This window comes from Marmota marmota, unplaced genomic scaffold (genome assembly GCF_001458135.2).
Source record: "Marmota marmota marmota unplaced genomic scaffold, marMar, whole genome shotgun sequence".
Classification (NCBI taxonomy): Eukaryota; Metazoa; Chordata; class Mammalia; order Rodentia; family Sciuridae; genus Marmota; species Marmota marmota.
This window is the reverse complement of record NW_026000019.1, coordinates 21,329,282-21,338,393: the sequence shown is the minus strand read 5'-3', so window position 1 is coordinate 21,338,393 and position 9,112 is coordinate 21,329,282. Positions and strand designations below refer to the sequence as shown.

The following is a 9,112-nucleotide window of genomic DNA, read 5'->3' as shown; positions in this document are numbered from 1 at the left end:
GGAGCCACATGAATGTGGATGACACATCCTTGCAGCTGTGCAAGATGGAGAGCCTCTGGCACTAGCCTCTGCTGTAATGAAGAACCTGAAATGACTCTGGAAGGGAAAGTGCAATCCTTACCCAAAGCTGCTTCTCTTAAGAGGCACAAAGTCATAGCGAGGCTGGTCTGGCCATGGGGCAAGGAGGTATTTCTGACTAGGTTCTGATGGGGCCTGTTGTCTCCTGAGAATCCAGCCCTGATCAGGTGAAGTCTCATCGCATGCCATGGAGAGAGGTTTGCTGCAACTTGCCCTAAGGGCACACTTTCTGATGCTCTCTCTGATTCATTTGGACACACATCTACCGAGGGTCAAGCAACCAACTGGACTTTCTGAAGATCTGGCACAATCTCTGCCTTTAAGGAGCATCCAATTTTATTGGAAAGAAATCAGAACATATTACAATTTTAAAAACAGACTGGGTTAGAAGTTTAGATCATACTTAAGTCCAAAATTGCCCGGTACAGACTGACCTTGTAGAGGGACGCCAGGGAGGGGAGACTGCCTCTGGCTGGCCAAGGTGAGAGCTAGTGAAGAAGGAGGGCGAGGGGGGTGCTGCCAGGAGTCTAAGGGCTGGAGCAGGAGGTGGTAGGAGACCTGGGGCAGGGGAAGGGGCATTCAGCAGGAGTCAGGGAGTCCCTCTCCTGCACAGCTGAGGAGATGCCACCTGCAGCCAGCATTTCAGTGAGGCTTCTTGTGTGTTAACAATGGTGCTCAGAAAGAAGCAGGGACTCAGACGTGTGGATGGGTCTCACAGGAAGAGACAGGAAGAGACAGACCCACGACTTCCAAACAGCTCTGGCCATCACCGTGTCCCTTCCTTTGTTTAGTGCTGAGATGCTGTGTGTGGAAGTTGGCCAGCTGAGAAGGGAGATGGCCGAGGAGGCGGGCAGGCTGCAGGTGGCTGGATAGGATGGCCTCCCTTACACAGGTGAGCTACAGTGCAGTGGAGAGCCCCTTGAGCAGAGCCCCTTTGATTTAGTGCAGTTGGAAAGCATCAAACATCAGTTGTATGAATTTGCCTTAGGAGTGTCCCCCCACAGATACATGGAGGACAGAGGAGACAAAGTTAGATCTGCAAGAAAACTGATGCCGTAGTTGCATATGTAGAAAATTTTTGCTGTATTTGTCATTAGGTACAGCATTTAGCTGAAACAAGAGTTAGCAAAGAACAATCTCAGATGTCTTAGTATTCCATAATAATTCTTTACCTATTTTCTTATTCGTTTCCCCAAATAGAAGATATTAAAATACTGAGCCATATAAACACCTATGGGGGATAGGAGCCGAGGGATGAATAAGGGACTAAATGTGAGCAGATGGAGCTGTTGCCACGTGGAAATCCTTTTCAGGTGCACTGAAGAAAAACACTGCATCCTGGACACAGTGAATGCCACCATGCAGGCCTCTTTGAGGAAGGACCAAGGAGTCTTCAGTGCCTCAAGAGTTTTCTTTCACAGAGGGTCGATTAGTATGGGTCATCCATGCTGGGAAAAAAGCACAAGAGTATAAAATTGCAAAAATTAAAATGTTAATAGCAAAAGTCAATATTCATTAGTGGTAAGAAGAGGAAAAAGGAACTTATTTCAGCTGGAAATTTTGGGCAAGATGTGGACCATTTTAAGGCAAACAGGAAGAGTCCTAGAACAGCAGTTCTCACTTTCAGGTTAAAATACCAACTCTGATCAGTAGGTGGGTGGGGCCTGAGGTTCTGCATCTCTAAGAAGCTCCCCAGTGATGCTCATGCTGCTGGTTCACCGACCACACCTGGACAAAGGCCTGTGGTTCAACCCTTGTCTCTAGATCCACTGAGTTTGGAGCTAATTGCAAGCCAGGGAAGTGAAAGATAAAAGGCAACATGCTCAACTGGGAAGTTAAATCAGAGAAGATCAAAGCTCAGGAAGGGAATGGAGGTAACTCTAAATGCTTGATTATGGTGGGATAAGCCTTACAGAGATGTTGACCAATTTTGTTTTCTGAAATAAATGCCACATTTTTGTTGTGATACAACTCTCATTCTTGGAAAGGATGGGTGAAACCAAATTTGGTACATCTTAGCACCTTTCAAAGGAGAACTATATTCTGAGGCTCTGGTCTCATGATGAACTGTCAGGGTAAACCACAGTTCAGCAGCTGCAAACGTGCTCACCAAAAGAGATAAAAATGTTTCTGAAAACATGGGCCCACATGTGCCCTCCTCTGAGGTTGGCATCATATCTTCCTGTATATCTTGGGTGTAGCTTTCACTCAGTTAGAATTTAGACACTAGAAACCAAATGAGGTGGCAAACAGAACCAGTTTGCAGAAGAGCCAAAATAACCAGCATGAATCGAAACCACAAATGCCCAGAGAGTGCTTCATTCACCACCCAAAAGGTAATAGGAATGTGCACCAAGAACTATGAGAGTCAGCTCAGGACTTAAAAAATGACACACAGGGTATAGTGTGATCGCTTCATTTTACTTTAGGTTTGTTCTGGAAACATGTCCTATCTTTTTCACCCACCCTTCCTCGGTGCCATCACACAATGGTTTAGTGTGAAAAAAATGTCACATTACTGGAAGAGGAGGGCATCTTACCACTAGACTGACAACTTTAACCTGGGAATCCAGAGTCCTGAGTTCTAGAAGCACAAGAGCATGCCCTCTGGACCCAGGTGCAGACCAGGCTCTGTTCTGCCATTTAGCCTAGTGACCTCAGGCTAGCTATTATAGCTCCCTGTGCCTGTCTCTTTACTGTCAGGGGCTATTATTAGTACCTTTTCCAAAGGCTTATAGGCAGTATTCAGTCATTTTGTAAGTAATTCTATCAGCAACATAGAATTAATATTTGATAAAAGTTTGACTCTGTCGCTAGCTCAAGGCCTATAGGAGAGTTATTTAATTATAAGCTCAATGATGAATAGTTTGGACATTATGCTGACCAACATTCTTTACATATTTAAAATTCAGTGATTCTATGAATTAAGGTCACTGTGGTGAACAATGGAAGGTGTCCTAAGGCAACTGTGCAGTTGTGAGGTTGTTCTAGAATATCTGGGGAAGCACTCAACACAGGGGGCCATTCTTTGCTCCCAGCTCCTCCTCCACAGCTCCTCAATAATACACAGGCTCCAGCCAGCTCCACTCACTAGCCCTGAGCATGATCTCATGCTTACATCACCATGTCATTGTTTATGTCATTTCCCTCCTTAATGTCTTCACAAGTCACTCCATAAATCCAAGCCTATCCGTCCTTCAGGAAACACCCAGGCTCTACCTTCTACACACGTTTTCTGTGTGATCACCAAGCCCAGTGGTCTTTCATTTTTAAGATACAAAATTCAGTAGTCATTACTATACTATGCTTTGTATTCTTCTAATTTTTTCTATATTTCTGTCTTGACTGCCCAACTAGATAATAATAATCTCCCTGAGGTTAGGGACAAGGGATTACTCCTCTTGGTTGCTCAGTCAAGCTTAGCACTATTCCAACATGAAAGTGTTCAGTAAACAACTTTTAATTGAATCACTGTAAACATAATCGAACCCTTAAACCTAATATGGCAATTTGCTTAACTTGATAATTAACTTAATGTTAATACTCTGCCATCCAGCAACTCTTTTTGTCCCTCACGGACATTAAAAAAAAAAAAAAATTAGAATTGATCAGCTCCACCCAGTGGCAATTAAAACAGGTGGTTCCTGTGGCCAGAAAAAAGCTCTGGTAGATTGCACCAGAAAAAAAAACTTTCACTCAGTGGGTGGGAGAAATCTTTACATCTTGTGGGTTTCCTGCCACAGAGATAGGGAGGCCAGCCCCCAAAAGAGACCCCTTTCTTATCAAGATGCCTTCTACACAGTTGAAGACAAGATACAGTCATGAAGCAGGAGAGAAGACTCTCCATTGGCCTATGTTACTGTCCAGTTAGCTCCACAACCCTCCTTCAGAGCCAGACTTTAAATACATAAACACATGTTCCACCTCCCCTCCTCATCCCAATGACTCCTCAGCCTTTTGCCCTCTGACTTCATCTTGTGTCTGCACTGGGAACGCTCTCCCAGGGATGCCATGTTATAGCCCCTAGAAACTTGCTGTTCTTCCAGCCACATTGAGACTATTTCCATTTTCTTCTTCCCTAGATTTGTGGCCCCTGAGTCTCCCTCCCCTTGCTTGGGCCTGTCTCCTTCTCCCCCTTCCTTAGCTGACTTAGATACTGATGCTCCTCTGGCTGCCACCCTCTCCCAGGTCCTCTTCCTTTCCCACGCTCCCACTGTCCCTGGGTTACTGTGCACCCTCCTGTGATGGCCGTCACCTCCTGAAATGAGAGAACCCCCAAATCCATATCTCCTGCCCTTTGTGCTGGAGAGACCCAACACACTGTGGGTGACCCTCAGACACCTGAAGCTCAGCATGTACAAACCTGAGCTTGAGATATTCACGTCCCCAATTGCTCCTTCTCTTATGTTCATGTCTCAGCGGTAAACACCACCCCCCCCCAGTAGTTCCCAGGTTGGACTCAGGCAGCCTCTTTGACTCTTCTGGCTCTCTCTCTCTCTGTGGTCTCTCTACCAATTACGCACCACATTCAGTTGATCCTACCTCTTGTTGCCTCATGAGTCCAGCCTCACTGTGGTTTCTCCAATTTGAAGATTTAAGATTTAAGACCAAACTAAAAAAAAATGTATAGATTGTTTCTTTGGAAAAACTATGTTTAGAATTCATGATCCCAATTTTTTTTTCTACATTTCTGAAGATCAGTGCTTATTAGAGTCGCAATTTTCTACCCTTTTGTGTTAGACATTTGAGGCCCTGGGGTCTGGGGATGTATGTTCTTCCTAAGGTCTGGGGTACATTAGTTGCTCAAAAAGTATTTATGGAATGGAGTGTTTCTCAGAGATTGTATGTATTCTCCATATGTGTTCAGATAGGACAAGAAAAAACACAACATGATGCTTCTAACCCTTAAAGAAATTTCAGGGATGATCATGAAAACACCCTTCCTAAAAAAATATTACTTATACATTTATTCATTCTGCTGCACTAGTACCAAAAAAAAAAAAAAAGGAGGCTATGATTTGGCACTGTATCTGGAAATTTTATACGTGAGAAACCCCCTCCATTTAAATAACTAGTATGGGGTCAGTGTGACTAGCTAGGAAGTATTTGAAGAGAAGAAGAGTACAGATACGGAAACTTCTCGTTGATAAGACTTACCATTTCTGAGATTTCTTGCCTAAAAAAAAATAGAAAAAAATGGCATTAACAAAAAGTAGACAATTTCAAACTTTTGAACTGAGGGAGAGGGGATCTGTTCCAACCCTCACGAATGCCTGTCAAGGCCTACCATGCATTTGTTAGGGGGACCTCCATGTGTGACGGGAGGGACTTGAGGCTCTGGCTTGATGCTCTAATTCAAACCGTGGCAGATTCTCAAACAGCAGGCTTCTTCCCAAAGGGGTATGGCTGCTGATACTGTAAGAATATGTGCCATTGTATCTCAGCCTCTTCTCAGTGGGATGCACTAGAGATTTTCACTAGGAATTGCACTGAAGTGTCTTGAGTAGCTGACGTTTTTTTACCCTACAGACACAGTGACTGTGGTTGTGATCCTTCTTTTGATTTCCTGCAAGGAAATCTGGGGCCAGAGCCAAGATCCTCTCTTCTCAAGTGTATAGGATTTTATGACACACAGTTTTGTGTCCTAACTTAACCCTCAGTTCCCAATCTTTTTAGCTAATTTTATTTGCTATGTTGGATGCATTTTGTCAACTGTCTTATATGCTTTTGGAAAAAAGCAGAATATAAATAAGCAAATTAATGAGTGATCTACAGAGTTGGGGTCTGGAGGAAATCAAGCAAAATAAAAAGAAACAGTGAGCTCTTGGAAGAGACAGAATCATGAGGGTGGGGCTGCACGTTTCAGTGGCTGTAAACTGGCACACTAGAGGCACCCCACCCAGGTGCAAGCCCTATTTTGCCACCTGTGTGTAGCGTGGTGTTTTGAACTCGTTCTCTGTAAGCCACAATTTCTTCATCTGTAAAAGGGGGACAATGATTGCTGCTTCCTCAGCAGCCGTTATGCTGGTTCAAAGCGTCCAGGCCAGGGCTTACCACAGACAGTGCTCACCTACTGTTTTAATCCTTTCAAGTGTCGGGAATTATGACTTTAAATCCTTTCTGCCAAAATCAGCCTGCTGATGACATGGGCCAAATTCACTTGATCAGGGAGAATCAAGTCTGAATTAACTTCAAGTTCCATTTGTTTATCTTCATAGAAATATATTTTTTTTTCTTTTAGGAACAATAAATCAACAATAGATGACAAAAAAATCTGTTCCTACTGAGAAGGTTTCTATTTGAAGAAAAGGGAACTAAGGGGCCATGTGTTCAGTTTCATGCCCTGTCCTAACCCTGCATGTTGGTTCAGATGGAAAATTCAACTGAGAAAAGAACAGTCTTATGAATCTGAAGGCTAGTTCTTTTGGGGAACATATCTGGATGGGAGTCTGACCTCTGACACTAATCCCTGCTAAGAGATTTTGGAGATTTGGTCTAAAAAAATCGTTGCCTCCATTTCTTCTTTGCCAAGAGGCTAGTGGTTGTGACTTCTCAGGAATGATGGTGTCAGGAGCAGTGTGTCTGGATGAGCCCTACAAAGCACAGCAGATTTGGGGAGCCTTCCCTCCTTGTGTACAGGAAAAGAGAGCAACAGTCTGGATACCAAGACCCCTAGGGAGGGGCAGTGCAAGGTTTAGAGCATCCAACTAAGAAGGACAGGGATCACTTCCTTGGCCAGCAGGCTCTAAATTGTCATTTGTCCTCATCTTCAGATTTCTGAATCCAACAAAAATTAGAAAATTCTTGGAAGACTAAATATACATATACACACACAGATTATTCTTTACTTTTATCCTTATAAATGCATTAATTAAAGGTCTGTGAATTGAGGCTAGGGACATAGCTTTTATAACATTGTCTCTATATGAAAAATATCCTTCATGTTTTAAAGAACCAACTTACAATTAAAACTTTGGAAGAGAAAGCCACTTACATGAAAGTCAGAGATCCTGGTAGAAGATTCACAAATGGAGACATCTACACGTTGCATTAACTCTGACTTCCCACAGAGTCAGGGATCTCTGGGGCTCTGGCTCTTGGTGGCATAACTGTAACTAGCCTAAGTGCCCGTTATCTGTTTCCTGTTTGCCCCATACTGATTCCCACAGCAGGGCATGCAGTTTTCAAGTTATCAGACTGAGATCTTGTACAGAAATGACTCCCAGGTAAAAAACTTAAAAAACAATCCTACTGCCTTTCTCACCTACTCACACAAGAGTCTTAGCCAGCTCACCCCTCGTGAAAAACACATGACCTTGATTCTATTCTTTGAATTTCGGGCTAAAAGCTAAGAATTTGGAGACAAGCATCCTCCTTACAAAGGTGACTTTCATCCCCAAAGTCCTTAAAGTTCCACATCCAGGGCAGGGCACATCCCAGGGCAGGGCACAGGTGTAACTAACACTCTATTCTCCAGCCCCTGGCTCTGCCCTCATCACCCAAGGCAGGAAGAAAGAAAGAACAGTAGAGGTCAGGCTTGGACGTCTCCATGGAAGGAATGGTCACTGGTGACAGGCAGCTGTCACTCTTCTTTCCCCAAGTACTGAGGGAATGTGATGGTGGAATCCAGTCCCCTGGAATTCACAGCAGCAGGGAGGACACTGTGTCTGCTCAGTGCTCTCAGGTTTTAGTTACTGAGGTTCTTCCTCCCAGGTTGTGCCCCCTCCACTGTCTTTCAAGTTGGTGAGAAAATGAATCTGGCATCTCCCTAACTGTGGATGAAAGATTGGATCAGAGTGCAAGACCAGGGGCTGGAAGAGAAGATTCCTGGAATTGCCACTGTGCATGGCATCCCACATCCAGTGACAGAACACATGCTGCCTTACTGGAAGGAAGGAAAACTTAAATGTCAACCCATTGATGCCACAGAGAGTTAGCACAGACGAGTTGGTCCGCACTTGCTTTGAGGCGGTCCATGGCCCCTGAACTTGAAACAGGTGTATCTTAAAAGCTGCCCAGTGCCTGTGAGTTGTAGCTGTGAATGGTTCTGCCAAGGGAGTTGGCCACATGTGGCAGTGCACACCCAAGGCCTGCTGCAGACTGTTGCCCACCTTCAGGGGTGGGCCCTGCAGGGGCAACGGGGAGTGACACTGTGTGCCTCTCTGCTGGTGTTCCACTCTGAGTCCAGGAAGCAGACAGTAGCTGCTCAGGGCAGCCCTGCTCTGCCTTCTCTCCAGCCCAGGCTGGAGGGCGGTGCGCATGGAGTACTTGGTTACAGCTGTGGCCTTCCTTGGTGATAGACAGCAGGGAGAGGATGGGCGGTTTCCCCGGGGACAGTCCAGAAACAGACAAGACAGGGACTCTTCAAGAAGTCAGGCTTTTGAGAGCAGCACCTGAAAACCTTAGTGGATGTTAGGTTCACTTCCCAGTGAAACTGTAAAACTGAAATCAGAGGCATGTAGGTGCTTAGAGGACAGAGATTATGCCTCCCTTTCTCACAATTAAATAAGAGTAAACATCTCAGTTAGTTGTTATCCCCCTAGCAAGATGTCTTCAAGATAATAGGCATTTTCCAAATTTGCCTAATGAAAAATAAGTCAGCCAGCCTGCTTTAATGGAGGTGTGTCCTGGGTTGATTTACATGTCTCCAGGGACTGATGTCTCTAGAACTTTAAGCTTGGCATCCTGCTTCAAGTGAATCTATTACACTCAATTTCCTGTGAGGCTCTTTCTTTCTTTCTTTTTAACTTTATACTTCTTTTATTTTCATATGAAGTTAAATTCACTTACCTTTTCTTAATCGCCTAGTGACACAAATGATAAATGTCAACCCAGAGAATGCAGTGACTATGGCTGCCACTGAAATGAGGAGTGAGTTATGGAGAACAAGAATTTTCTTGATCTTTGAGAAACTGTCTGATTCTGAAACAGAAGGCAGGAAGGCACATATGAGACCACAGCATCATTTCCTTGGTGCAGCTCCTGATTCTTGACATTTTCCCTCCTGGCTTCCCATTACAGCCCCTTGATGGCC

General features: G+C 44.4%; 1 long non-coding RNA gene across 1 annotated transcript; it reads right to left on the bottom strand.

Moving 5' to 3' along the window:
• Positions 1 to 392: 392 nt before the first annotated feature.
• On the bottom strand, positions 393 to 9,102 carry LOC107147396. The gene is made up of 3 exons (XR_001504144.2): positions 8,869 to 9,102; positions 5,236 to 5,254; positions 393 to 1,526 (listed from the first exon to the last, which is right to left on the bottom strand). It is a non-coding gene; the product is annotated as an uncharacterized LOC107147396 (long non-coding RNA).
• Between the last annotated feature and the right edge of the window lie 10 nt (positions 9,103 to 9,112).